A 12,908-nucleotide genomic window follows, 5' to 3' on the forward strand; every position below is an offset into this window, starting at 1 on the left:
TTGACTCCTCCACAAGGGCTTCTACTACCTCGACGGGCATCTCCTCAAGGGTGATCATCTCTCCATTCATCAAAATGGAGAGATCTCTTCAAAGGATGGAATTCCCTCTTAGTAGGGCTACAATATGCATTTTCACTTTTGTGGATAGTAATGCGGCTAGATTGGCCACATCTCAAGGTTGGGTAATAGGCTCTTAGCCTATTGATTGTGGCTCTTCAAAGCCATAGAAGGACATAGGGTCCTCTTCTGCAATGTGACGCCATGTGGGGTCCTCTTTGAACATTTTGTGCCTTAAGAGAGAGAGCCGCCTGATTCTTCCTCATCCAACCTTTCTAGGATGGAAGAGGATTTAAGGGCTCTATTAAGGGCTGGTAGTTTGGATGAATCATGTTCATGCCCTTTTTGGTCTTGAGCCATTGCCCAAATATTTCTTGAAAGTCATGTACCAACTATTGTGCCTCACATACCATCTTCAATAGGGGGGTCAGGGTATTCATTATGACCCATAGCGGTTGGGTTTTCCTTAAAAGTTGGGACCCCTTGTGCATTATCATTGCTCTTAGGCCATGGATTGGTTGGATTTGGGACTGATAGGATATTTTTTAAAGATGTGGGATTGGATACGGTAGCCATGTGTGCATCAGACCCTAGCCGTGTGTGCATCAGGCCCTCTTTGAATAATCACTGTATTCGATCCCTTGCTTAGTTTAACAACATCTGTGTGGTTTGTATCCCTAAGCTGGGTTGTGATTGTTTTATCCTTCTTGGCTTGCTTATAGAGCTCCTTGGTTAGAGCTCTAGCCTAGGCCCTAGTGATGACATTATGGATACCGAAGAAACTTGGCCACTCTTGATACTCAATAAATTGATGCTGGTGGCCTTGGGATCCGTGTTTGTTTTAGGGGTCCTTCTCATTGGATAGTCCTTGAAGAGGTGGTCCGCATCCTATAGCACAAACACAAGGAAGCATTCATGTTAGGGGTGGTTGTTGTGGGTAGGGGTTGATCTTCCTTATAGGGACAATCCCTTACAAAGTGATATCCTTGACACTTAAAGAAAGCCATCGATTGGTTGGCTAGCATCTTATAGGGACACTCACTGGCTCGGTGTGGTCTTTAACATGTGTAACATTGTATAGCTGGTCTACATGTCAAGGTATACATGTTGTAGGTTGTTTGAGTGGTGGGAGCTATTTGGTACCATCGGGATGTATTATTTGTACTTCATGATGTAATGGCTTATCTGAATGGAATGGTATAGGGGACTCTCACATGGCAAGGAGTCATTTGTCGAAGGGCACAATCTGGTTTCTCCCACTCACTAGGTGGCTCCTAAATGATCACCTGGCTCATCGGGGTAATCCAAGGTGGTGCAAGTTGAGGGCCTAAGATAGGTGGAGGTAATGGGAGGTTTTGAGCCATACATTGTCCTTGGTTGGAAGAGGGGCTTGTTGGATGGTCAACTATCCCTTATTGTATATTATATATATATATACACACATATACACATACTCATACATATACATATACATACATACACTGATTTAGTGGTGTGGGTAAGGTTAGGGGCTGCTTCTATTGATACATTGGCTGGGGGATGACCTTAGGATAACAACACTAAGATGTCTCATGGGTTCTCCATCTAGCACAATGGGCATAGTAGAGCACCAATCTACTTGCCCTAAGGTGGGGGCACTCATTAGTTGCCCATGTAGAGACCAGACCATAGGATATCTCTTCTATAGAATATGTGAGGATTGCTTAGGTCTTCCCTTATCAATCCCCCCTTAAGTTACTGGGCCACTTGGTCCAAAAAGTCGGTGGCCACCTCATCTATATTCACACCCTTGGTAGGTAGATTCCCCTCCTTGGCTTCCGTCGCACTAATGGTTTTACCAGTGTGGGATACATTGGATGAAGCCGCTTGTGACTTTTTTGTTTGGGTCTTATCCTTCATATTGTCATCTAAGGGGGGCACAGTAGTCTTGCTGTTGCACAACTGAAATAATGTGCAGTTTAGGGTGAAAAGATGATGATGAAGCGAAATGTTAAAAGGAATCATGGGTATGATGTGGAAAAAAGTATCACAATCCCTGACAGTAGCCTCGCACATATCAAACATTGTTTGGGTAGACTTGATCTGGCTAAAGATGCAGTAATAGAATTTGATGACTCAAAAAGAGATTCCAAAGCATAAGAGCAAATATGTTCCTATGTGGTGGTTCCCTCTCGGTGATCTTATACATCATTTTTCAAAATGGTGTATCTTTACACCACCTCTATGTTGATATGAACAATTCTTGAATTATATCTATTAATAATTAAGTTCAAATTAAGAAATTTATTATTAATTAATCAAAAAACTAGTTAGTAATAAAAGCAATGATTAATTAAAGAATTAACAAAAAGTAATAAAAATCAATAAGTCAATAATTAATTTAAGAAATATCTAGTAATGGAAAAGGATTAGTAATAAAAATTAATTGATAGTTAAGAAATTAATAAAAATTAATAGAAACTAATCATTAAAGAATTAAATATAAATTTAAAAAATAACTAAAAATTCGATAGTAATAGAAGACTCAAGCATTAGGTGGACATGTAAGGATCAAGCCCTATGTGGCCACATATTAAGTGGTTTGTCACATTTGGCCCCTCATATTCACTTTCCCACTCACTATACCTGCACCTTTGCTTCCACAGATCATAAATTGCAGAGATACATATATATATTATTGTAAAATCACCCTTTTTGAGTCTACTAGGTCAATATCAAGTGGACGTGATTGGTTCGGGAAAAAATTCCAAAACATGAGTCAACAATTATCCAACATTTATGAGCTAGAAATCTGATGGACAAATAAAACAAAAAAAAAGCAAATTCATACAAATAATGAAAGCTATTTACAAGCATGCTATCCTAATAAAGCTGTGACTAGAAAAGCTATTTTGCAAAGAGGGGAAAAAAACACAACACAAAATCAAAAAAGAAGCAAAAAATCAAAGAGCATACTTTCTTTCCGCAAAGCTATTTTGCAAAACTATATACTGTGCATATTGATAGTGTGTGGTGGCCATCTCATCCAACCCATGATTCTTGCCATTGTAGGTATTAGCTATTATTTGTTCTTGTTATTTGCATATTTTATGTCATTATTTTTACCGAGAAAGCTTCTGCTCCAACCTCCATCCAAATATTGGGTTTTAACCTTCTATTGTGAATGCATTTTTCCCTGCTTGCAGAAACTCAAAGAAATGTGCAAGGTACTAAGTCCTAAACTTGTAATATAGATATGACTAATGATATTCATATAATATGCCAGTGTTTTATCTATTCATAATACTTCTTTGTGTCAATCTAAATTCTTACAACATTCATCTCTTTTGATGCATGCTCTCAATGTGAGGCAAGATTCGAAATCAAAAGGAAAGATAGCCAAGTTGGATGCAAGATCGAAGGATGAAATTTCATATTCTTTTAGCCTATGATATAATATTATATAGATTGCAACTAAGGTAAATTATGAGCTCTTGGGAGTGTAATGTGTAGGGAGGATTGGGTCTTGATTGGCCCTATGTCGTGTGTCATTTTCATGTTTTTTCTAATCCCCTTTCTCTCTTTAGGAAAATTTCATTAAAGGGTAAGATCCAAGTTCCCTTTCAAAGTAGTAGTTATGCATTCCATAGCAAAAATGAAACTCTAAAGTATAACGAGTAAGCATTGAATGAATTAATAAATACATACCCAGGACTGGGAAATAAATCTCTTAGGGTATTGTGCTATTTGACAAAGCCATTTACATAATCTCATACCAAACCATGTACTTCATGCAAGTTTTCTAAGAGCCAACACTTATTTCATTAATTTTGGACTTTTCAATGTACAAATTCATTTTTACATACACTTTTGGACTAGTTTTTGGATAAAGACCCACTTTTCAAAGATTAGATGAAAACATAGAAACAATCAATTTTTTTGAGATTTTTAAAGGAGATAAATTCAAAATTATAAAATTTAACTTGATACAGATAAGTTACGCCAAAAGATAAGATTCAATAGTTGTAAACTCTCATAATATTTACAATGGTGTTAACAAACACCTTCAAAAGTTACAATATTAAGCAATCTCTCACAATATTTATAATGGTGTTAACAAACACCAAAAGTTACAATAAGCCTCTCACTAGAAGGCATTAATATTTTCCATTGATATCTTAGATTCAACCCATTCAAGATCTGAGACCATCTCATCATGATCGATGTAGTTAAAACTACAAAATAGAAGTAAGGAATTATAAATTTTCTCCTGTATAGAACTTTCTTGATTCTGTATGGCTTGCACTTCCTAGGGTGGAAATCTCCCATAACAAGCCACACGCGAAGTCACCTCACTTAGATAGCCTGTTTATATGAAAGTAATCTATCTATTTCGATGGTAGACCTATTTATATTCCATCTCTTCTCCTTCTCTAGGTGCTTTTGAGCAGCAAACTCCTCCTTTTTGTCTTGGGTTAATGGAGCTCGTTGTTGCTTTCTTTGCTCTCTATTTGCCTCATTCTCAGCGATCCAATCTTTATTGGTGCTAATGGCTTCCTCCACGGAAGTGATGACTTCAAAAAGATCCATGAAGCTTTAAGCTACGAGAATATGGACCACAGGAACAAGAGATAGTGAGGGAGTAAGGCGATATGGAAGAAGAGTTTAAGAGTAAGGCTATGAGATGAGTGCAAGAATGATAATGGGAGTAGACTCGAGTTCCACAGTAAGGCTGCAAGCAAGATGGAAGGAGTAAGCTTGATGTTACGGAAATTATATTTATGATATATCTTGCTTTGGCCATTATTATTTTTAGTCGAGTGTGACTATGGCAAAGTACTCCATAGGAGCGCACCAGATGCAGCGGGGGTCCTAGTGGATACTTTGTGTGGTTAGTTGGGGATGCCTGACTAGTTTGTATTTTGCCATGCTAGATGGTCGGTATTGTGGGTGATTCCATGTTAAGACTGATGTCGCTAGTGTTATTGGTGTTGTGCTTGATTATTGTGCTTTGAGCACGGTTATGTTGGGATCGATTGATTCGGTGATTCGTTCAATCGATTGTTAATAACGAATGTAATTGGCGGCTTGAGTACAGGTGATGGACTCATAGCGAGGATTGGAGTTAGTGCGAGGGTACCGATTGAGGTGTCGCACAGCGCATTATATGTGGCCATGGGCCAATTTTTTTATTTGTTTAATTATTGCAAGTTTGAGCAATATATTTTGTTGAGGACATAAATCATTTTGGGCCCTAAGTTGGCTATGTAAAGCAAATCCCTCATTTTTGGATGGGAGGGATAATTTTGGCTCCTTGGTGCTTTTATGAAATATCATAAATACTCTAGATGAGGAAGCGTGAGCCACTCATCTAGGGGGGGAGATTGTACCCATTCTGCTATTGTTTTCGTGGTGTCATTGTGCTCTCCTTCTCCAATTGATTAAGTGGTGAATTTGTGTTGAAGATAATTACCTTTTGGTTTCAGTGGTATCAGAGCTTTGGTGATGCTCTTATGAAAGAAGAAGGCTACCTCATGGCTCGTGTGAGAAGTTAATGAGAAGAGAGAAAGCCCACGGAAAGAAAGAAAGAAAGAAAAATTTTCGAGGGCTTTTACCATGGTCATCCTATTGCAAAAGGGAGCTGGCCTATAGCCCTGTAGTGATAGAGGTTTTTTTAAAAAAAACCTCGAATCTGTCTCCACGGAAGCTGCTTAGTACATGAAGCACTTGTCTTCTGTGGCCTGTCGACCTACTCCGTGGACCATTGTGAAGGCTCTAGAGTCAGAGTCTAGAGTGTTCGCTACTGCGGCTGACTGCCAATCTTTGTTGATCGCCTTACAGAGTCTAGACTCTAGAGCATAGCCTACAAGGGCTCTCAAATTCATCGTTGCCCTTGCAATAAAACCATCGCCTCTACATTGGGAAACTCACTCTGCATGCCCGTTGCTACAAACTCTTTACGAGTCTCTCTTCTTCAAGACTGCAGCTCTTTGCCCTGCCTCCGCCTCAATTGACTGCAAAGGCCAACCAACTTTAGACTTGGGAGCCTCCCACTATGTGCGCTCATCTGCGGATCTGCAGCCACCTACAGATTTTTTGACTCGCGTGCACTCTTGGACTCCGCATGCCGTGACAATTTGCAGAAATAGTCTGCAGCATTGAAGAACAGATTCAGCGCTGCCAATCGCAACCTCACAAGTGCTACTGGTCCTTCGTCAAGTGAACAAGGGAGCCTATAGGTCAAACCATGCTGCATATGCATTAAAGTTTAAACAGCTGCTGCAGACTCTCTTGGAGCCTCTCTCTACAAAACTGTGGCCTGCCACTCTGGCCCTTTGACTCAGCGCATAGTGCCACTGTCATTCAAGCAACACCTCAAAGTAGCCGTCGAACGAATCTGCATTCTTTAAAACTCTGCGCGCCCACGCTATGTGAGCTTGTGTCTATTGACCGCTGCCAATAAGTCAAAGGTTGCTTTGACTATATACAAGGTTAAAGACACTAAGGTCAATATTTTAGTTTTTTTAAAAAGAAAAAAAGAAAAAAAAACTATATACAAGGTTGAAGACACTAAGGTCAAAAAAAGAAGCCTTCCTTTTAGTGATCTGCGACACAAAGTGCGAGGCCACTCCACCGACCAGCAAAGGCGTTTAAAAAAAAAAAAAAGCAAAGCAAAATCTGAAGAAGCTTGAATCAAGAAGGCGATTGGAACCACACAAAAAAACCGTGCAATTAATTGGAGAGCGGTCAAGTGCAAAGACGACTATGAGTGACATCATCGGCCACATATCTCCCACTCTAGTCTTTTCTACGTTCGATCAGAGAGCGAGATAAGTGATTTCTTTTTATATTTCATACACTTAGTATCTTCCGCCATCCATTTCTTACCATACACTCGAATTGCACTTTTTCATCCGTTTAATTCTCATACACTTAGTATCTTTATTCTTCGCTCCGCTTTATTTGTATTTATCACATTTTCAAGGCGCATCAGCCACAACCACCCATGCTCCAAGAGCAGATAGATGCACTTCAGGCACAGTTGGCTAATGAGCGTGAGCATAGGGAGAGATTGGAAAAGAAAATCAATGGTAAGAAAAGGAAGAGACATTCATCTGACGATGAGTCATCTGACGATGATTCCGATGACAATACTATTATATGGACAGTCAAAGCCACATTGAGAGCACAAAATTCAAGGAAGAAGAGTAAGATAAGTAGAAAAGCTTTCTCATTTCAAAATTTCGATGGAAAGAAAGAAGCACACACTATCTTGTCTTGGATCAGTCAGCTAGATGATTATTTTTCGAGGGAGAAATTCTCTGAAAAAGATAAGATTAAATGTGCTACAAATCATTTAGTAGAGAGTGCTACACTTTGGTGGAACATCACTAAGCACAGTAAAAGGCGACCAAAATCTTGGAAGTCTTTCCAAAAGCTCATCAAGAGAGATTTCCTTCCCTCACATTTCAAAGCAAAAGCTAGACAACAATGGAATACTTTCAGGCAGTTCAATAAGGAAACGATCTCCACATATACTGATAGATTTTGGCAAACATTGATCCAATTACAATCCTTAGAGAAAGTAAATGAGCGCGATCAACATAGAAAGTATGTGGCAGGTCTAAAGTCTAAGTTGAGAGCTGAGATTAACATATTTCATCCTCGCTCACTGAGCTCAGTAATTTCTCTTGCAATGAATTGTGAAAGGAAGAATGGGATCCCAAAAGAAGGAAAAGATCAGGAACGGCATGTACTCTTCCATAAGAAAAAGACATTTGATAAAAAGCCCTTCTTTAAATCTAAAAATGGTTTTGTACCACAAAAGATAGATTCTTCTTTGAAGCCGAACAGTGGGACTTTTCCAAAGAAAGAAATAAGGTGTTTCAAATGCAACAAGCTGGGACACATAGCCACTGAGCGTCCTAAAAGAAAGAAGACCCCGACGGCGAAAGTGCACATGATTGATGACGAAGCAGCCAAGCAAGAGGGAGGTAAGTATAATTGTCATGCTCTTCTAAAGATGAAAGGTTTCATTAATGGCAAAGAGGTTGTTATTTTGCATGACGATGGTAGTACACATGATTTCGTTTCGAAAAGAACCTTAGCAAAGCTAAACCTTGAGTCTTTCCCATCTAACTATAAGGTCAAAGCTGCTTTTACCAAAACAAAAAATACAATTGCACTAGAGAAGTCAAGAATCTTGAATTCTCAATCAAACCCTACAAGGATACACACGACTTTCTAGTGGCACCCCTACAGGGAGTGGACATCATCTTAGGAATGCCATGGAGGCATCAATACAATCCTAAGATAGATTACGATTCACATCAGATGTGGATTGAGGACATACAAGAACTATGTTTGAAAAGCTCAATAAAATCTGAGGTCAGTCCTTTACTCAACCACACACAAGCCAAAAGAGCAATTAGAAAATGTGAGAAGACATATCTTATTTTGGTGAATACGGTTACGGCTACTCAGCCAAACATTAAGCCTACGCACCAAAAATTTCTTTCTCAATTTTTTGATTGTTTCTTAGAGGATTTACCGCCTCGACTACCATGTTCTCGATCTGAAGATCATAGGATAGAAATTTTACCGAGCAACACTCCACCTTGCAAAACAAAGCTCCTTATAGAGTCAACCAGCTAGAGCAAAAGGAAATACAAAAGCAAGTGGAGGAACTGATAGAGAGGATTGATAAGACCCAGCAGTTCTCCTTATGGAGCACCTATCTCATTAGTCAAAAAGAAAAATGGAACCTACCAAATGTGCATAGACTATCGTGCACTAAAAAAAATCACAGTGAAGAACAAATATCCAATCCCTAGGATTGATGATCTTTTGGACAAATTGAAAGGGGCCAAGGTCTTTAGTAAGATAGATCTCAAATCTGGCTATCATCAAGTTCGTATGGTAGAAGAGGATATATACAAGACTGCTTTTAGGACTCAAACGGGACATTATGAATTCTTAGTTATGGCTTTTGGGCTAACTAATGCTCCAGCTACTTTTAGTAGAATGATGAACCGAATCTTTCTTAAACGACAAGATTGTGTGGTAGTATTTTTCGATGATATTCTGGTGTTTAGTAAAGATGTTGAGGAGCATAAGGAACATCTGAAGCTAGTCTTTTCACTCTTGAAAGAAAATCAATTGTACATAAATCCTGAAAAGAGCAGTTTCTTTCAAGATCAGATAGAGTATTTGGGTCACATTGTATCCGTCGATGGGATTCGAGTAGATCCAAAGAAGATTGAGTGCATAATCACATGGCCTAAACCTCGAGATATACATGAATTAAGATCATTCTTGTGATTGTGTAGCTTTTACAGAAAGTTTGTCAAGAATTTCGCATACATTGCACATCCATTGACAGACCTTCTTAGAAAAGCTAAGCATTTCTTATGGACTGAGCGTCAAGATAAATCTTTTATAGCTTTGAAGGAAGCTCTCACACAAGCTCCTGTGTTGCAATTACCCGATTTTTCTAGACCATTCTTTGTAGTTGTAACCGATGCTAGTGGATATGGTATTGGAGCCGTACTTATGCAAGATGGACATCCAATAGCATATGAGACCCGAAAATTATAACTAGCAGAATGTAATTATAGCACATATGATAAAGAATTAACCACTGTTGTCCATGCCTTACGAATGTGGAAACATTATTTGATGGGATCTGAGTTTCTTATCAAAACTGATAAGCAAAGTATCAAGCATTTGTTAACTCAGCCACTAATATCCGATAGGCACATCAAGTGGGCATCATTTATACAGAGTTTTCAGCCCATGATTCAGTATCAACCTGGAAAGGAAAATGTAGTTGCTGATGCTCTTAGCAGAAAGCCAAGTATTAATCACATCACTGCTATAGAGACCCAGCCTTTTGAAGGTATGAAGAATTCTTATCAAGGGGATCCAGACTTCTCCAATATATGGAACAAATTAGAAAATAACAATTGGAATCCTATGTTGGACTATTCATGCAATGATGGATACCTCTTTTATCAAAAGAAATTATGCATCACTAGACCCTTTAGACAAATTGTACTGGAGGAAATGCACCAACCACCATATATGGGACATAAGGGAGTGACTGCCACTTTACAAGTGATAGCAAGAGAATTTCATTGGCCTACTATAAGAAAATATGTGGCTAAGTTTGTAGCCGAATGCATCACTTGCCAGAAGATTAAGAGTTACAAAGGAAAGACCCCAGGATTGCTAATGCCTTTGCCTATTCCTACGCAACCTTGGGAACAAACATCTATGGATTTCATAACAGGTTTTCCTACTACAGGGAATCAAAATGATATGATTTGGACGATAATAGATCGCTTTAGTAAGCAAGCTTATTTCATCCCATGCAAGAAGACTTTAATAGCTCAGCAAGCTGCACATTTATTCATTAAGCATATCTTTGTTCATCATGGCTTGGCAAAGATTATAGTGTCTGATCGAGATTCGAAATTTTGCAGTAATTTCTGGACTGCATTATTTCATAATCTAGGCACTAAGTTAGATTTCTCATCAGCTTTTCATCCAGAATCGAATGGACAAACTGAAGTTACAAACAGTACTATTCTGGATATGATAAGAGCTTATGCAAGAAGTCAACCAAAGACTTGGGACAAATACATTCATCTCTTACAATTTGCTTATAATAATACTCCTCATTCTGCAATTGGAAGAGCACCCTTTGAGATTATCTATGGGAAGGTTTTACCTATTCCTATCACATGATTGACCCATAGAGTGGAAGTAGCAGATGCATTTACCCATGATTATCAAAATATTCTCAAAGAAGTTCGCGAAGAGATTGCAATAGCTCAAGAAAAGTACACTAAACAAGCTAATAAGAAACGAAAAAACATGCTTTTTAAAGAAGGCGATTATGTACTTCTTCGGATTGAGAAAAGAAGATTGAAGAGTGTTGAGAAATGGCCAGTAATCAAAATGTCACCACGTTTTTATGGACCATTCAAGGTGATTCAGAAAATCAATGATCTAGCTTATAGGCTTGAATTACCTGATAATTGGAAAATACATAATGCTTTCCATATCAGCCTCTTAAATCCCTTCAAAGGACCTTTACCTATTCATCCTATCTATGAAGAGGCCCCATTGATTGTTGATGAAGAAGAAATTCTAGAACTCGAATGCATTGTTGATCATCAACAGACCTCGACCCGAAAAGGAAATGTCTATACTAAATACTTGCTCAAACTTAAGAACCATCTAAGAGATGATGCTCAGTGGATGCCTGAGCGGTTCTTTTGAACTTTTCCAAACCTCCTTAGTTCCTATAATCAAACACGCAACTGAGGTCAGTTGCAATCCAAGCAAGAGGGATGTTACAGAAATTATATTTATGATATATCTTGCTTTGGCCATTATTATTTTTAGTCGAGTTTGACTATGGCAAAGTACTCCATAGGAGAGCACCGTACGTGGCAGGGGTCCTAGTGGATACTTTGTGTGGTTAGTTGGGGACGCCTAACTAGCTTGTGTTTTGCCATGCTAGATGGTCGGTATTGTGGGTGATTCCATGTTAATACTAATGTCGCTAGTGTTATTGGTGTTGTGCTTTGAGCGTGGTTATGTTGGGATCGGTTGATTCGGCGATTCGTTCAATCGATTGTTAATAACTAATGTAATTGGCGGCTTGAGTACAGGTGATGGAACTCATAGCGAGGATTGGAGTTAGTGCGAGGGTACCGATCGAGGTGTCACACAGTGCATTATATATGGCCATGGGCCAATTTTTGTATTTGTTTAATGGTTGCAAGTTTGAGCAATTCAATGTGCTAACCAAATCAAAGGTTAGCATAAAACCAAGGTGATGTGGACAAACCACATGGGGTCTGCAGACCAAAGCCACCCAAAGTGCCTCAAAGTCCACACCAACCAAACTAGCAGACAACCATGCCAGTGTAAACAACCACTGCCAACATGCCATACTCAATATTACCATGATCATGACCCTCTATGACAGGTCACACTTAATACCCTCGCAGATCACGAAACCTTTGTAGTGCAAAGGTCCTTGCCATAATCACCGTCATCATGTGTCATGCACGGGATAGATAGTGCCAAAAATGCTTGCTCTGATACCATTGTATGGTCACGCAACAAGCGCCATATGGCTTGAAAAACATGTCGAGTTAAGATCCCTAGTCCTGCCCCATAGCCATGTGTGAAAGCTCCATAGCTGTGGAGAGCTAGAAGGGCACATATATCCAGGGTTTCCACAAGAGCACAAATGCTTATGGTATGCACCCTCTCCATGTCCACGTGTTAGTAGTGTGGGCCTTCCTCGCTTTCTCTTTAAATTCCATGGACTACTTAGCAAGGCCACCACATCCAACATGAGGTATAAGAGCACACAAATAGTGGGTGATAGACGACTAGTCAAATATATGGAATGGGTGACTTAAATCAAATTATGGAATGACTAGGCATTTTTTAAAAATGATGTGGAACAGAGCGAATAATAGTGACCCACATTGAGAAGGGAGAAGGAAGAGAGAGAGAGAGAGAGAGAGAGAGGGAGGGAGGGAGGGAGGGAGGGAAGGAGGGAGGGGGGGGGGGAGAGAGAGAGAGAGAGAGAGAGAGAGAGAGAGAGAGAGAGAGAGAGAGAGAGAGAGAGAGAGAGAGAATAGTATGTCCGACCTATAATCAATTGTTATTGCTTTTCCATAGCTTTCATATTTTGGTCTATTTAGTCCTACTTGCCAATTCACTTGAAAGTATGTTGAGCGAGAGAGAGAGAGAGAGAGAGAGAGAGAGAGAGAGAGAGAGAGAGAGAGAGAGAGAGAGAGAGAGAGGGAGGCAGTAGAGGTTGGAGGCCCTCCAGAGTGCCACAT

This window comes from Dipteris shenzhenensis, chromosome 2 (assembly GCF_047967505.1).
Source record: "Dipteris shenzhenensis isolate YYH24624 ecotype China chromosome 2, Dip_SZ_1.0, whole genome shotgun sequence".
In the NCBI taxonomy this organism is placed as follows: domain Eukaryota; kingdom Viridiplantae; phylum Streptophyta; class Polypodiopsida; order Gleicheniales; family Dipteridaceae; genus Dipteris; species Dipteris shenzhenensis.